This window comes from Xyrauchen texanus, chromosome 21 (genome assembly GCF_025860055.1).
Source record: "Xyrauchen texanus isolate HMW12.3.18 chromosome 21, RBS_HiC_50CHRs, whole genome shotgun sequence".
Classification (NCBI taxonomy): Eukaryota; Metazoa; Chordata; class Actinopteri; order Cypriniformes; family Catostomidae; genus Xyrauchen; species Xyrauchen texanus.
The window spans coordinates 18,982,370-19,001,380 of NC_068296.1; positions in this window are offsets into that span (position 1 = coordinate 18,982,370).

Consider the following 19,011-nt stretch of genomic DNA (forward strand, 5'->3'; position numbering starts at 1 on the left):
AAGGCATCGATATATTAACATCAGCTGATATTTAAATTAGAAGCCTTCAATTCACTGTCAGTTACCTTCCATTCAATGTAGTCTGATGTAATATCTTGGAGACCACATTTACCTGCCGCAACATGAACAAGGGAGATATCACACACACTTTATGAGCTGATGGCAGCCCAACATTAAGGTTTTGCAATTCTTCAACAATTAACAAAGTGCCTTTTATGAGTTTGCAGGTCAGTGTATGAAACTGTGTAAATGTGAAAATTTAACGATTAGAAATGTTGATATTTATTATACAATGTCTCTGTATGTAGCATTGAATAGGTCTTTTATTCAAGCTGTCAAACCACAAAAAGACATACTTCTAACTGAAAATACATTATGTAGGCTCTATGAAAGATACTTATACACAATATATCATCCAGTAATGACTAAAGAAAATAATCTGTGGCCTTTGATAATGATATGGGTCAAAAACTATGCGAGTTGAGCTCCATGGTGCAACAGAATTATTAACAGCCTCCGGAGCCGGCGAGCCCATGGTGTATGTGTACGTACCACACCATGTTATCCACCAGACGCGTCCATTGCTCAACCCAGTTTAATTAACCCTGCTGCTAACACTTTAACAAAGTTGTGTTCAGAAATATGTTTGCAGAGACAAAGACATTTGTACAATGAGCAGCCCAATTTATCTCTGAAAAAAATCCAGATATATATTGATAATCATCTGGAAAATCTTCAGATTATCTATACATGGAAATAACCTCAATCCAAAGCCTAATGCTTAGTAAAACTTCAATTAAGTTTTTCAGCAAGAACAAAAAGTCAATTAATTGTAAAGTCATGTAATGAAATTTACTTTCATATGTTTAGAATCATCTGGTTTATTAAAATTAATAGGCAGCACTTTACAATAAGGTTGCATTATTATTGTTAACATTAGTTAACTTCATTTGTTAACATCATCCAACAATGAACAATAATTTTATTACAAAGTATTTATTAAACATGAACATGAACTAACAACGAACAAATGTATTTTCATAAATCAACATTAACCATGATTAATAAATGCTGTAAAACAATATGATTCATTGTTAGTTCATGATACCTAATGCATTTGCTAATGTTAATAGAACCTTATTGTAAAGTGTTTCAAATTAAAGCAACTACTATTTGTTAGAAACCAGAGCATTGTCTACATTTGCGCAGTAGACATCACTGCATAGAAATCACATTTTGACTGCTTTATTCCATATGCCATGCCTGGGCGGCTTTTGCTGGATTCAGCCCCAGCTTTCCAGAGCCCAAGGCCTCGCAGTGGAATGTAAAACAGGTGCCATGCCATTGGTTCCCCCCCACAGTGGGGGAGTAAGAAAAACTCCCGCCTACGCAGAAGCCGAGACATGACTGACAGCACATCACATTCTTTGGCCAGCTGTGTCTTCTGCTGATTTTCCTTTAAAAAATTCCCAAGACACAGTGAGAAGGAGATACTCACCAACACAGCCAAAATCATCCACAAGAGTAACACATGTATTTGACCACACACACGCGACTTTGAGCTTCGCAGTGGTTTTCTTCCCTTAACACCTTACTTATTGCATTTTACGCTTATTCAGGTATTTTCTTTGGATATATTGCAATGCCCCATCCAATTGCTGACAGTTAGAAATGAAAAAGATAAATGCAATGTAAACTGTAGTCACTAAAGAAATCAAACATCCCTATTTCTCCTAATGTTCTGTGTGTGTTTCCTCACAGTGCTCTTTCCTCTGGTATGACCTAAGCCATGTAGGAGACTTTTGGCAGGGGATTTAAAGAGTTGAATTGTAGTTTGAATCAGCACCAACCAGCCTAAAGACAATGCACGCTATTGTGTCTGATGTATGTCCTTCGGACTGCCTCACACATTGATGCTCAAGTCTATATATTAATGCATTTCAGTTACTTAAACAAAGCACCACAACAAAGTGTGTGTTTTGGATACTTAACCACTATAGACATTGAGGGGACATGGGACAAGACCAGGGCTGGACTGGGAAGAGAAATCGGCCTGGGATTTTACATAGCAACTGGCCCAAAAGTTGAGCTGGGGTGGTGTTTGCTGTCCTTTTCTGCATATCACAGCACCGTTTTGTAGTCCCTTCTGCAAAACGCGGCGGCTCATTTTAGCTTATCGCGGCCTGTTTTGTGGGGTCTCACGATGGCCAGTCCGCCCCTGATTGGCCCCAAAGCGCCCCTGATTGCCCCCCCCCCCACACACATATTCATAATAGTGGTCTAATGATAAGGGCTTTTTCCATGGTTGATTATTAAATTATCATTTATTCAATTTTCAATTTCAAAGATAGGAGACCAGTCTCAAAGGATCACCCTCTTGTTTTGGTGCATCTTACCCTGTCACCATTCCTGCCATTAAAACGTTCTTGATCTCCAAGCCCGTCACCTCCACCGACCCAACCTGCTGCTGTGCAACAATGCTCATATTCACAGCCTTCAGACAGCAAATCGCTTCTCTCATTCCCCACCACGCCCTTTGCGCTCAGCCACCTGCAAAATGAACCCTGCTGGAAATTTCACTACAAATTACCGTGTCTGGTCAATCCCCTCAGGAGCAGAAAAAAACCCCACATTCTCTCCAGCTCCCACAGTAACATTTCTTATCAAACACATATTTACAAGCATAGTAAGTTACAATAAATAAGCACATGGAATGAAGTTACAATATATTTATGCATAGCTTTGGGTGCTAAACATAATACAAAGTACTTTATGTATGTATTTAGCTGATACTCGGTATGTATGCAACCCAAGATTAAAATTCCTCTGTGCAAAAAAGTTTTAAGAGGCAAATCTAAGGAAGACATACTAAGCAGTATATAACAATCAACTACATGACATTCTTTAATTTTATCTGCACTTTTTGGTTAAGGCTGCCCCCTGGTGTATATTTCACACAATAGTGTGAACTGAGAGATAAGAATGCACAATAAAGAGTTTGAGGCAAAACTGCCAGTAAGATGAGTGTTGAAAGCTCCTTGGAAAAAGGATTAGGGCTGTTTTTGTGGCAACGTGGCATTTTGTCAGCTGCACAAGTGAGCAAGTCTTAAAGCCACGGTGCTTGAAACTGTTTTGTAACTGTTTTGTACCACAAGTACACAAAATTGACCCTAAGAAAACAAAGAACACATGGCTATACTTCCATCATTGGACTCTTCAAAATGGAGATTAGACTACACTCATACTGACTTGTAATGAGAGAACATTCTGTATATGGGCTTAACTGATTTCTAGGTTATTTTTGTTATTGGAGAATTATTATTTTATTTTTAACAAAACACTCAGATTAAAGACCTAGGTATACTTCCGTTTTGACATTCAGCGTCTGTATACTGTCGAACGCTAGCCTGTCAAAGTATTCTCCATATAACTGTGCGCATATACACAGGTGGTTAGTGCTTTCACACTACGACTGCTATATGAGACACCTAACTATTTCTCTCCAGGAGTTTAGACTCATAAAGTTGTCTGTATATTTCTTCAGAATACAAATGCAGGTATTTCCAGACCTTCTCACACACACACTTTTGACTTGCAGATCCACTATTGTTGTTTTACCTTCATCTCCAGATGTTAAGTGCTCCTTCTTGATGGTAACAGCTCAGATGTGAGTGTTGCCACCTTTTGGACACACTAATTAGAGCAAATAACTCATGCTCCATTCTGCATGTTCAAAGAAGTGTGGTTAGAACAAACAAGTTAAACAAATATTCATATTCACCAATATTCAGTGCTCGAGCACTCTGCGGGTGACGAGATATGCGTCACACGTCCTGTAGGCTGAGACAATTTCTGCCAAACATCTCCTTTTGTGTTCCACAGAAGAAAGAAAGTCATACAGGTTTGATACAACTTGAAGGTGAGTAAATGATGACAGAATTTTCATTGTTGAGTGAACTATCCCTTTAACAATAAACAAAATATTGGGCAATATTCTTCAGTCTTGGATCATGCAGTAATCTAAAAACTCTTTTGAACAAATCACATCAGGTCTTGCTCTGGCAGCATTGAGGTTTGCTTAATAACTGTGGTTGGGGTTTGCAGGCAAAGAAGGGGTGGTCCTCTAGCCCCCAGTCTGTGCTGCAGCAGTGGAGATGCCGACAGAGTGATGGCAAAGGGCCAAAGCTGTGGGGCCTGGATCAGGATCACAGCAGCAGCGCCTGTTTTTGTGAGCGGTGCCTGTGAGATGAAGCTCACAGGTTGTGAGATCACATGAGTCTCAGTCTAACAGCTGTTGAGCAAATGCTTACAGTTCTTCTGTGAAGTTCTTTTGACTTTACAGGAAAATTGACTCTATTCACTATGGGCATTTCATTATATTAGCACATTTGAACAAATAAAAATATGAATTGGATTTTAAATAGATATATTACATTTGATATTATTGTAATTTTTATTAAAAAAGCTGGGTATTTATTGTGGTTATTCTTTGTTTAGTCAATAACTATAACCCCAGGGTACATAATGTGTTTGAAAAAAAAAACAGCGAATGAAAATTTCGATATTGAACACACAAAAAATGGAAACACGTGGTGTGGGATGGTAAATTGCTGCAAATAGTCTAATTGTGGGCAGAGGATATTTATTTTGTGCCCTCTTCTTTTCATTGAGCAATGGCCATAGGCAAATGACTTAGGCTTGGATTCCTGAAGCACTAAAAAGAACATAAGTAGCATGTGTTCATTAAATTGTAGACATACTTATTTTCTTTGACACCGATGATCCAAGATGGCGGTGCGGTAGCACGCAGCGGCCACTCCGAATCCAAAATGGTGCTATTTTTGTCACTTAACCCAAGTTTTACGGCACATGGACATCGGAGCAACCAGTGTTCGTGTCTACCATCGCCAGACACTGTTAAAATATAAGATTCATGCAACAACCAAGCTGCATGATGATCTGCAGGAGTTGCTACGCGAACTCGGCTTGCTGCGGACCAGGCCTCCAGTCCTCGGCGTAGTCTAATTCCGGTGCCCAGTGGAGGGGACATCATAAGCGGTGTGCGAGGAAGCGAAAGCGCGGCAAGAGGGCGGGGGTCCATGCTAGGTTAAAAGTAAACCCTAGCCGGCTAGCTCTCCCGTCTATCCTGCTCTCAAATGTTTGCTCCCTGGACAATAAACTGGACTACATCCGACTCCAGCAGACTATGCAACGTGAGCTTAGAGACTGCTGCGTCTTTGTTTTCATGACAAAGACGTGGCTCAACGACAGAGTTCCGGATGCCGCCATTCAGCTTGACGGGCTCGCCTCGTTTCGTGCCGACAGAAATGCAGCTCTGTGCGGTAGGACGCGGTGGTGGCTTGTGTGTTTACATCAACACAGAATGGTGCAATAACTCTGCTCATCGCTGGTGGAGCTTGTGACTGTTAGATGCAGACCTTTTTATTTACCACGGGAATTCACCACTGTTATTATAACCAGAGTCTACATTCCCCCCAGCGCTAACGCGAAGGAAGCGCTCTGTGAACTGACTGTTTATTGTCGCCGGAGATTTCAACCTTGCAAATCTCAAAACTGTGCTCCCTAAGTTCCATCAGTATGTGGACTTTGCAACGAGAGGGGTGAACACGCTTGATCTTGTCCCAGGACATCCCAGGCGTGTACCGGGCAGAGCCCCGCCCCCACCTTGGCTACTCAGACCACATCTCTGTTATGCTAATTCCAGCATACAGACCATTTGTTAGACGAACAAAACCGCTCCAGAAGCAGGTGAAAAACTGGCCAGCAGGAGCCATGGACTGTTTTGAGTGTACTGACTGGCACATGTACAGGGAGGCTGCAACATATGGCGACTCTACCAACTTGGAGGAATACACAGCATCGGTGACCAGCTACATCAGCAAGTGCATTGAAGATGTCACCTTCTCCAAGTCCATCACCACACGCTCCAACCAGAAGCCGTGGATGACTGCGGAGGTGCGTGCGCTGCTGAGGACCCAAGACTCCGCCTTCAGAGCAGGCGTCAAGGCTGCCCTAAGAACAGCGAGGGCAAAACTGTCCCGGGCCATCAGAGAGGCAAAGCACGCACACGCCCAGAGAATCCACAGTCACTTCCAGGACAGTGGCGACAGGTGGCGCATGTGGCAGTGCATCCAGGCCATCACCAACTACATGACAACATTAGTTGCCTGTGACAAAGATGCCTCCCTTCCAGATGCGCTGAACGACTTCTATGCTAGGAGCTATGGTTGCGAGGAAGACCACCCCTCCTCCCAACGACCAGGTGCTCTGTCTTACCACGGCTGATGTGAGGAAAACGCTACATAGAGTCAACCCACGGAAGGTTACTGGACCAGACAACATTCCTGGCAGAGTGCTCAGAGGATGTGCAGACCAGCTGGCAGATGTTTTTCCGACATCTTCAACATCTCTCTGAGCAACATCCGCCATCGTTCCAACATGCTTCAAGGCCACCACCATTGTCCCCCATGCCAAAGTAGTCTTCAGTGTCCTGCCTCAATGAATACTGTCCCATCGCACTCACACCCATCATCATGACGTGCTTCGAGAGGCTCGTCATGAGGCACATTAAGACCCAGCTTCCCCCCCTCACTAGACCCACTGCAGTTCGCGTATCGTCCAAACCATTCAACAGACGATGCCATCACCACCACCCTCCATCTGGCCCTCATACTCTCGAATGCTGTTCATAGACTTCAGCTCAGCATTCAACACAATAATTCCTCAGCACCTGATTGGAAAGCTGAACTTGCTGGGCCTTGACACCTCCCTCTGCAACTGGATCCTGGACTTCCTGACTGGGAGACCTCAGTCAGTCTGGATCGGTCAGTCTGGATCTCAGTCAGTCTCGAATGCTGTTCATAGACTTCAGCTCAGCATTCAACACAATAATTCCTCAGCACCTGATTGGAAAGCTGAACTTGCTGGGCCTTGACACCTCCCTCTGCAACTGGATCCTGGACTTCCTGACTGGGAGACCTCAGTCAGTCTGGATCGGGAACAGCATCTCCACCACCACCACACTGAGCACTGGGGCCCCCCAGGGCTGTGTGCTCAGTCCACTGCTGTTCACTCTGCTGACTCATAACTGTGCAGCAATGCACAGCTCGAACCACATCATTAAGTTCGCCGATGACACGACCATGGTGGGTCTCATCAGCAAGAATGACGAGTCAGCATATAGAGAGGAGGTGCAGCAGCTAACAGACTGGTGTAGAGCCAACAACCTGTCTCTGAATGTGGACAAAACAAAAGACATGGTTGTTGACTTTAGGAGAGCACAAAGTGACCGCTCTCCGCTGAACATCGACGGCTCCTCTGTGGAGATCGTCAAGAGCACCAAATTCCTTGGTGTTCACCTGGGGGAGAAACTCACCTTGTCCCTCAACACCAGCTCTATTACCAAGAAAGCCCAGCAGCGTCTCTACCCCCATCCTCACTACATTCTATAGTGGGACAATTGAGAGCATCCTGAGCAGCAGCATCACTGCCTGGTTTGGGACTTCCACCGTTTCTGACCGCAAAGCCCTGCAGAGGATAGTGAGGACAGCTGAGTAGATCATTGGGGTCTCTCTTCCCTCCATCAAAAAAATTTACAAAAAACACTGCATCCGCAAAGCAACCAGCATTGTGGATGACCCCACACACCACTCACACAAACTCTTCTCTTTCCTGCCATCTGGCAAGAGGTACCGAAGGATTCGGGCCCTCACGGCCAGATTGTGTAACAGCTTCTTCCCCCCAGCCATCAGACTCCTCAATACTCAGAGACTGGACTGACACACACACACGTTTCCTGAGTTGTACTTTAATTATTGTCACTTTATACCTGCCTGCTACCTCAATAACTGCTACGTGCATAGAACACTATCTCATAGTATGTTATGTTTACATTTGGCATTTTTAGAAACTGTCATCTTTTTGCACTACTGTGTACTGGTCGGCGCTGCACTGTCTCTCACTGTGCCTATTGTCCTGTTCATTTTTCTTAATTTATTGTACTGTCCCGTACTTTTTGCACACGTTTGCAAGTGCACTTTATATAGGTATGTTATTTAGTCTGTGTAGTCTCATGTGGTTCTGTGTTTGTCCTATGTTGTTTTATGTAGCACCATGGTCGTGGATGAACATTGTCTCGTTTCACTTTGTACTGTACTAACTGTATATGGTTGAACGACAATAAAAACCACTTGACTTGACTTGACATTTCCCAAAAGCCTCGATATCTAAGAAGTATGTAAAACATTCACATAGTAGAGATCAGACCATGCCATTATTTTCAACTTTGTTCCTGAGGATACTGTATAAAAAAGACACAAAATAAATAATATAAATGCATTGAGAGGGTACTGCAAAGCCATTATAGGTTACACTTTGTACAGGAATAGAATGATATTTCTCAGTCTATGTATTCCATGAAATAGCCCTGAATGTAGACAGTACATGACAGACAAGTTCATACTATTATGGCAGCAGTCGAGGCATGATATGTTATTAATAATGATATTAAGAAATGTGTGTCCTGCAATAATCCCCACACTTCAATAAATAAATAATGTTACTGAAGCAAAAGAGATTTTAAATTCCATCTCATTCTCTGTTCTTGCTTATTAGTTTGCCACTTCGACCCATTGGTCAAACCTTTTGCTATTATTTTAGGGAAGTGTTATGCTTTCATTGCATTAAGATTTACTTATCTTATTATTAAGATACATTACTTCAAAATAGTAATTATTTTTTACGTTGTGCTACAGTCCTTAGCAGGTAGAACGAGGTGCCGATAACAGCAAGGTAATGTGTTTGATATCCAAAGAACATTGATAGGCTACTGATATATATTGTACATGATCAGCCATAACATTAAAACCACCTGACTAATATTATGTAGGTCCCCCTCGTGCCGCCAAAACAGCGCCAACCCATATCTCAGAATAGCATTCTGAGATGCTATTCTTCTCACCACTATTGTATAGAGTGGTTATCTGTGTTACCGTTGACTTTGTCAGTTTGAAACAATATGGCCATTCTCTGCTGACCTCTCTCATCAACAAGGTATTTCCATCCACAGATCTGCCGCTCACTGGATGTTTTTTGTTTTTAGCACCATTCGGAGTAAATCCTAGAGACTTTTATGTGTGAAAATCGCAGGAGATCAGCAGTTACAGAAATACTCAAATCAGTTTGTCTGGCACCAACATTCATCCATGCGATTATCTAATCAGCCAATCGTGTGGCAGCATTACAGTGCATTAAATCATGTAGATACGGTTCAGGAGCTTCAGTTAATGTTCACATCAACCATCAGAATGGGGAAAAAAATTTGATCTCAGTAATTTGGACCGTGGCATGATTGTTGGTGCCAGACGGGCTGGTTTGAGTATTTCTGTAACTACTGATCTCCTGGGATTTTCATGCACAACAGTTTCTAGAATTTACTCATCCAGTGTGGGGCAGTTCTGTGGATGGAAATGACTTGTTGATGAAAGACTTTTTGTTTTTAGCACCATTCGGAGTAAATCCTAGAGACTTTTATGTGTGAAAATCGCAGGAGATCAGCAGTTACAGAAATACTCAAATCAGTTTGTCTGGCACCAACATTCATCCATGCGATTATCTAATCAGCCAATCGTGTGGCAGCATTACAGTGCATTAAATCATGTAGATACGGTTCAGGAGCTTCAGTTAATGTTCACATCAACCATCAGAATGGGGAAAAAAAAATTGATCTCAGTAATTTGGACCGTGGCATGATTGTTGGTGCCAGACAGGCTGGTTTGAGTATTTCTGTAACTACTAGTAACCATAGGTAATTACAGCAGTGCTGATGTAGGGCCATATAGCATGATTGCGAGTGTGATATTGCTTATATACAACAGTTCAATGAACAAGTACATTTGAAAAAATTTGGAAAAACTGAGTACGGTCATAAAAGTGCATTTGTGCATGGAACTACTTTATTAGGTGACCGATCAGAATCTGCCATTTCTGGTTCAAAACAAATGATGCTTCCAAGCCTCAGTTAGTAATTCAAAATGTTCACTTCAGAAATAGTATCACGGCTTGTGCTGTTTCTAACAAGTCATTGGATAAATAAGGACAGATGGATGGATGTGTGTGCTTGTCTGTGTGTGTGTGTGTGTGTGTGTGTGTGTAGAGAGAGAGAGAGAGAGAGAGAGAGAGAGAAAGAGATGGAGCGTGTTCGATCATCACCCGTTGCAACACCCAATCAGAGACGCTTACAGCTTTCTGAAGGTCAGCTTTCTCAGTGGAATATAGACGTCCAAGCAGGGTATTCCTCTCTATTTTGGGGTAGCCAGTGCACAAATGTCATTCACTATAGAAACAGCGATGTCGTCCGCCATTTTAAACTGTATGTATCCAATGTGAAAACTCACAGAGTGCTGTTCTATGTAAACAATGACTAACGGATTCACTTTACGTCACTAACTGGCTCATATTACACACAACAATTATCTTTTTCCACCACCTGCTGGCTAACATATGTAATTAAAAAAATAAAGACAGTAACTCCTAACACATATGCACTATGCTTACATTTTAGTTTAGAACAGCACGAACACAAGCGGAGTGATACACACAGTAAAGGATCTGAGTGCTGATGCTGTCAGACCATCAGTGCTCATGGAACGTCTCTCGTCCAATCAGATTCGAGGACCGGAACTAACTGTGGTATATATATATATATATATATATATTGCTTTAGTATAAGTTGCTCGGAATAAAAGTTTCTTCCAAATATATGTTAAATATATATATGAGTTTCCAGCATATTTGTTAGAAGCATGAATCTGAAGGAATTCCATTTGTCAGTGGTTAGCATGTTCCAGTTATCCTCTGCTGTTAAATACACTATCTGGCTGCAAAAAGCATTTTTCTCTATTTACTTTTTTTTAACTTTGTACGTGGCTTGTTTTTGTGCGACTTTCGCAGATGACCAGGTGAAGGAACGGTGATGATCTGGGGTGCTTCAGCAAGGCTGGAATCGGGCAGGACACATGAGTGAAGCCACATACAAGGTTATCCTGGAAGAAAACTTGCTTCCTTCTCACAAAGTTCCCCAACTCTGAGAATTGGTTTTTCCAGCAGGACAATGCTCCATGCCACACATCCAGGCCAATCAAGGTGTGAATGGAGGACCACCGGATTAAGACCCTGTCATGGCCAGCCCAATCTCCAGACCTGAACCCCTTTGAAAACCTCTGGAATGTGATCAAGAGGAAGATGGATGGCCTCAAGCCATCGAACATTGCCGAGCTGCTTGAATTTTTGCACCATGAGTGGTATAAAGTCACCCAACAATATGAAAGACTGGTAGAGAGCATGCCAAGACACATGAAAGCTGTGATTGAAAATCACAGTTATTGCACCAAATAAGTTAAAACATTGGAATTGTGTTGTTTAAAAATGAATATGAATTTTTTTGCATTATTCAATGTCTAAAAACACTACATCATTTTTGTTATTTTGACCAGTTGTCATTTTGTGCAAATAAATGCTCTAAATGAAAATATTTTTATTTTGAGTTTTGGCGAAATTTTGTCAGTACTTTATAAAATAAAACACATAAACTCAAACACATACCTATAAATAGTAAATCCAGAGGAAACCATTAATTTCTCTTAATTTTTTACAGAGCTGAATATACAGTGAGGAAAATAAGTATTTGAACACCCTGCTATTTTGCAAGTTCTCCCACTTAGAAATCATGGAGGGGTCTAAAATTGTCATCGTAGGTGCATGTCCACTGTGAGAGACATAATCTAAAAAAACAAATCCAGAAATCACAATGTATGATTTTTTAACTATTTATTTGTATGATACAGCTGCAAATAAGTATTTGAACACCTGTCTATCAGCTAGAATTCTGACCCTCAAAGACCTGTTAGTCTGCCTTTAAAATGTCCACCTCCACTCCATTTATTATCCTAAATTAGATGCACCTATTTGAGGTCATTAGGTGCATAAAGACACCTGTCCACCCCATACAATCAGTAAGAATCCAACTACTAACATGGCCAAGACCAAAGAGCTGTCCAAAGACACTAGAGACAAAATTGTACACCTCCACAAGGCTGGAAAGGGCTACGGGAAATTGCCAAGGAGCTTGGTGAAAAAAGGTCCACTGTTGGAGCAATCATTAGAAAATGGAAGAAGCTAAACATGACTGTCAATCTCCCTCGGACTGGGGCTCCATGCAAGATCTCACCTCGTGTGGTCTCAATGATCCTAAGAAAGGTGAGAAATCAGCCCAGAACTACAGGGGAGGAGCTGGTCAATGACCTGAAAAGAGCTGGGACCACCGTTTCCAAGGTTACTGTTGGTAATACACTAAGACGTCATGGTTTGAAATCATGCATGGCACGGAAGTTTCCCCTGCTTAAACCAGCACATGTCAAGGCCCGTCTTAAGTTTGCCAATGACCATTTGGATGATCCAGAGGAGTCATGGGAGAAAGTCATGTGGTCAGATGAGACCAAAATATAACATTTTGGTCATAATTCCACTAACCGTGTTTGGAGGAAGAAGAATGATGAGTACCATCCCAAGAACACCATCCCTACTGTGAAGCATGGGGGTGGTAGCATCATGCTTTGGGGGTGTTTTTTCTGCACATGGGACAGGGCTGACTGCACTGTATTAAGGAGAGGATGACCGGGGCCATGTATTGCGAGATTTTGGGGAACAACCTCCTTCCCTCAGTTAGAGCATTGAAGATGGGTCGAGGCTGGGTCTTCCAACATGACAATGACCCGAAGCACACAGCCAGGATAACCAAGGAGTGGCTCTGTAAGAAGCATATCAAGGTTCTGGCGTGGCCTAGCCAGTCTCCAGACCTAAACCCAATAGAGAATCTTTGGAGGGAGCTCAAACTCCGTGTTTCTCAGCGACAGCCCAGAAACCTGACTGATCTAGAGAAGATCTGTGTGGAGGAGTGGGCCAAAATCCCTCCTGCAGTGTGTGCAAACCTGGTGAAAAACTACAGGAAACGTTTGACCTCTGTAATTGCAAACAAAGGCTACTGTACCAAATATTAACACTGATCTTCTCAGGTGTTCAAATACTTATTTGCAGCTGTATCATACAAATAAATAGTTAAAAAATCATACATTGTGATTTCTGGATTTTTTTTTTAGATTATGTCTCTCACAGTGGACATGCACCTACGATGACAATTTCAGACCCCTCCATGATTTCTAAGTGGGAGAACTTGCAAAATAGCAGGGTGTTCAAATACTTATTTTCCTCACTGTATATACAGTGTATATACACTCACCTAAAGGATTATTAGGAACACCTGTTCAATTTCTCATTAATGCAATTATCTAATCAACCAATCACATGGCAGTTGCTTCAATGCATTTAGGGGTGTGGTCCTGGTCAAGACAGTCTCCTGAACTCCAAACCGAATGTCAGAATGGGAAAGAAAGGTGATTTAAGCAATTTTGAGCGTGGCATGGTTGTTGGTGCCAGACGGGCCGGTCTGAGTATTTCACAATCTGCTCAGTTACTGGGATTTTCACGCACAACCATTTCTAGGGTTTACAAAGAATGGTGTGAAAAGGAAAAACATCCAGTATCGCGGCAGTCCTGTGGGCTGAAAATGCCTTGTTGATGCTAGAGGTCAGAGGAGAATGGGCCGACTGATTCAAGCTGATAGAAGAGCAACTTTGCCTGAAATAACCACTCGTTACAACCGAGGTATGCAGCAAAGCATTTGTGAAGCCACAACACGCACAACCTTGAGGCGGATGGGCTACAACAGCAGAAGACCCCACCGGGTACCACTCATCTCCACTACAAATAGGAAAAAGAGGCTACAATTTGCAAGAGCTCACCAAAATTGGACAGTTGAAGACTGGAAAAATGTTGCCTGGTCTGATGAGTCTCGATTTCTGTTGAGACATTCAGATGGTAGAGTCAGAACTTGGCGTAAACAGAATGAGAACATGGATCCATCATGCCTTGTTACCACTGTGCAGGCTGGTGGTGGTGGTGTAATGGTGTGGGGGATGTTTTCTTGGCACACTTTAGGCCCCTTAGTGCCAATTGGGCATCGTTTAAATGCCACGGCCTACCTGAGCATTGTTTCTGACCATGTCCATCCCTTTATGGCCACCATGTTCCCATCCTCTGATGGCTACTTCCAGCAGGATAATGCACCATGTCACAAAGCTCGAATCATTTCAAATTGGTTTCTTGATCATGACAATGAGTTCACTGTACTAAAATGGCCCCCACAGTCACCAGATCTCAACCCAATAGAGCATCTTTGGGATGTGGTGGAACGGGAGCTTCGTGCCCTGGATATGCATCCCACAAATCTCCATCAACTGCAAGATGCTATCCTATCAATATGGGCCAACATTTCTAAATAATGCTTTCAGCACATTGTTGAATCAATGCCACGTAGAATTAAGGCAGTTCTGAAGGCTGAAAGGGGGTCAAACACAGTATTAGTATGGTGTTCCTAATAATCCTTTAGGTGAGTGTATATATATATATATATATATATATATATATATATATATATATATATATATATATATATATATATGGATAATTATTACAAATGCTGTCTGACATTTGACAAATTCAGATTTCGAAAGGAGGCTGTGTGATTTCATGACTGCATACATCAATCATAATGACATTGTGTTCCTGCCAGTACTGAATGATAATAAAGTGCACAAAATGAACAAGATTAAAAAAGAATTGCACAACATTCACAATTTCTGATGTGCAACCATGGCGTTTAGAACACATGACATGAAACAGGAAATAAACTTTCAAAATAAAAAACATGACAAACATGTATCAACAAAATACACATGACATATTCCCCCCACTAAAGGTCGGCTCCCGACGCCCCAACACATGAAAAAATCATAAAATATGACATAATATTCCAAAGTTCTGTAGGGAGCTGGGTGGGGCAATGATTGTGACAATGCGTGCTTGTCTGTGTCACGGTGATACAAATTCATTTTCAGCGTGATTCTGTAACCATGGGCTCTTATGACCTCAGTTTCTAAGTTTGCATTGTTATGTACACTCACCTAAAGGATTAGTAGGAACACCTGTTCAATTTCTCATTAATGCAATTATCTAATCAACCAATCACATGGCAGTTGCTTCAATGCATTTAGGGGTGTGGTCAAGACAATCTCCTGAACTCCAAACTGAATGTCAGAATGGGAAAGAAAGGTGATTTAAGCAATTTTGAGAGTGGCATGGTTGTTGGTGCCAGACGGGCCGGTCTGAGTATTTCACAATCTGCTCAGTTACTGGGATTTTCACGCACAACCATTTCTAGGGTTTACAAAGAATGGTGTGAAAAGGAAAAACATCCAGTATGCGGCAGTCCTGTGGGCTTAAAATGCCTTGTTGATGCTAGAGGTCAGAGGAGAATGGGCCGACTGATTCAAGCTGATAGAAGAGCAACTTTGCCTGAAATAACCACTCGCTACAATCGAGGTATGCAGCAAAGCATTTGTGAAGCCACAACACGCACAACCTTGAGGCGGATGGGCTACAACAGCAGAAGACCCCACCGGTACCACTCATCTCCACTACAAATAGGAAAAAAAGGCTACAATTTGCAAGAGCTCACCAAAATTGGACAGTTGAAGACTGGAAAAATGTTGCCTGGTCTGATGAGTCTCGATTTCTGTTGAGACATTCAGATGGTAGAGTCAGAATTTGGCGTAAACAGAATGAGAACATGGATCCATCATGCCTTGTTACCACTGTGCAGGCTGGTGGTGGTGGTGTAATGATGTGGGGGATGTTTTCTTGGCACACTTTAGGCCCCTTAGTGCCAATTGGGCATCGTTTAAATGCCACGGCCTACCTGAGCATTGTTTCTGACCATGTCCATCCCTTTATGGCCACCATGTACCCATCCTCTGATGGCTACTTCCAGCAGGATAATGCACCATGTCACAAAGCTCGAATCATTTCAAATTGGTTTCTTGAACATGACAATGAGTTAGTTCACTGTACTAAAATGGCCCCCACAGTCACCAGATCTCAACCCAATAGAGCATCTTTGGGATGTGGTGGAACGGGAGCTTGGTGCCCTGGATGTGCATCCCACAAATCTCCATCAACTGCAAGATGCTATCCTAACAATATGGGCCAACATTTCTAAAGAATGCTTTCAGCACCTTGTTGAATCAATGCCACGTAGAATTAAGGCAGTTCTGAATGCGAAAGGGGGTCAAACACAGTATTAGTATGGTGTTCCTAATAATCCTTTAGGTGAGTGTATATCATCACTCCAACATATCAGTGCCTACTGTAAATCCATGTAAACATCAGTGTTAAGTGCAAATGCTTTGCCCTGCCTATCGCGATGGTGAGTATTTCTGCACGTGCAAGGCTGGTGCGTGACCAGTGTTTGACAGATGCGGGTGGCTATGTTTTATGGAAAATAAGCTTCAAAACAAAGAGATAAGGTGCAATTTACCCTTAGAGTACAGAACTATTTATCTAAATTCTTTCGACACTGACAGTGCTGGACTGTCACTGAACTAAATTCACGCAGGATGTAAAAAGCTGTGAAATAATGACAGAAGGCATGAATAAAGCATTCAGGTTTCCAAACTTCTAATTGACAGATTCGTCCAAATCTGAGAAGCATCCTTAAAGTGATAGTTCTGTAATTAATTAATATTATATATTGAACACAAAGATATTTAGAAGAATATCTCAGCTCTATTAGTTTAGAATAGAATGCAAGTTAATGAGTACCAAAACTTTGAAGCTCAGAAAGCACATAAAGGCAGCATTAAAGGAATTCAAATGACACTGGTTCAATCTATCTTCAGAAGGGATATGATAAGTGTGGGTGAGAAACAGATCAATATTTCATTCCTTTTTTACTAATTTTTTTTACTAATTATCAACTTTCACTCTCTTCTTTTTGGTGATTAAATTATTTGTGCATATCGCCACCTACTGGGCATGGAGGAGAATTAATAGTAAAAAAAGGACTTATAAAGAAGTTAAATATAATTATCTGTTTCCCATCCACACCAATAATATTGCTACTGAAAATCACTGGAGTCGTATGAATTACTTTAATGCTGCCTCTATGTTTTTTTGGAGCTTCAAAGTTCTGGTCACTATTCACTTGCATTGTATGAACCAACAGAGCTGAGATATTCTTCAAAAAATCTTAATTTGGGTTCTGCAGAAGAAAAAGTCATTCACATCTGGGATGGCATTAAGGCGAGAAAATGAGAGCATTTTAAATGTTTTGGTGTACTAACTCTTTGCATGGATGCATGGAAGAAAGAAGTCATACGGGTTAGGAACAACATGGTAGTGAATGATGACAATTTCCATTGTTTACAATAATATTCATAGTATTAATATTATAATAATAATTCTGTAATGCATGTTAAATGTGCATCTTGTACTGGAATATAGGAGAGTAAACATAAATGATGTTATATGTGAAAGTAACTAGTTAATCTCTACTTGATTATATTTTGTTGGATACTTTCTTACTCTTACTCAAGTAATTTTTTTAACATTATTACTTTTACTTCTACTTAAGTAATTTTTTTAAAGTAACTGAAATTTTACTTGAGTAAAGTTTTTGGTTACTCTACCCACCTCTGGTCATGTGACTTTGAATATTGTTGATAAGTTGCAAAAAAACAAACAGCCACTAAGTTTGAAGTTTAGTGTGAATTTTAAATGGTTAACATTAGACTAGACAAAACTATCATATGCATTTAAATAAGCTGTTTAAAGATTTTTCGATTCTTACTATAATGGGGACAATGTAATATCACAGCTCCAGGTGTCTGAATGTGTGTGTGTATGTGTGTGTGTTTTTCCACTTTTCTCCCCAATTTGGAATGCCCAGTTCCCAATGCGCTCTAAGTCTTCATGTTGGCGTAGTGACTCGCATCAATCTGGGTGGTGGAGGATGAATCTCAGTTGCCTCCACGTCTGAGACCATCAATCTGCGTATCTTATCATGTGGCTTGATGAGGACTGTGGAGACGTAGCGCATGTGGAGGCTTCACGCTATTCTCCGTGCCATCCACACACAAACCACTTGCCACACCGAGAGCGAGAACCAGACATTATAGTGAACATGATGAGGTTACCCCATGTGACTCTACCCTCCTTAGCAACCAGGCCACTTTGGTTGCTTAGGAGACATGGCTGGAGTCACTCAGCATGATTCGAACTCGCGAATCCAGGGGTGATAGTCAGCATCAATACTTGCTGAGCTACCCAGGCCCCAACTGTGTGTTTTTAAACTGTTCTGTCATATAAAACTGGTAGACCTATTTACTATACAGTATATACCATACAACTCAATATACAATATGTAACATAATTTGTTGCTTCTTTTCTATAAGTTCAGAATAGAAGTGGTTTAATAAAGCGATATGATAGATGTAGGTGAGAAACAGATCAATATTTAGATTTACAATAAAAAAATTACTTAAATATTTATCTGTTTCTAGGAATATTGTCAGAAAAAATTGAAGATTTTATAATTATTGGCTTACAGCAGTGTTTCCCAAACTGGGGTGTGTACCACCAGTGGTACATGCGGTGACAATGGGGGTAACATTCTGAGATTTACCATTGTTTCAATTTCATCACAGTCTAAAATAACATTCAAACCCAGTTCATGTATTTCTCACTGGCAAAAATTATTTTGTTTGCCCTCTAGTGTAGAAACAGCAAAATGGTTGTGACAGAAAGGTCAGAAAAATATGCTATTAAGTAATCCTATTTTTTGCGGTTAAAAAAATACATCTACTCATGCGTCGTGTCACACAAGTATCTTTTTTTTTTTTTTTTTTACCAGCCTAGCACACTGCTAAGTGACATAGCTTAGTGATCAAGTAAAATACTTGCTGTTTTACCAGACTCCCACATGTTAGTCGTCCACAATTTTTGTTTGTTTTGTTTTTTTTGCAGTTTAATATATAATTT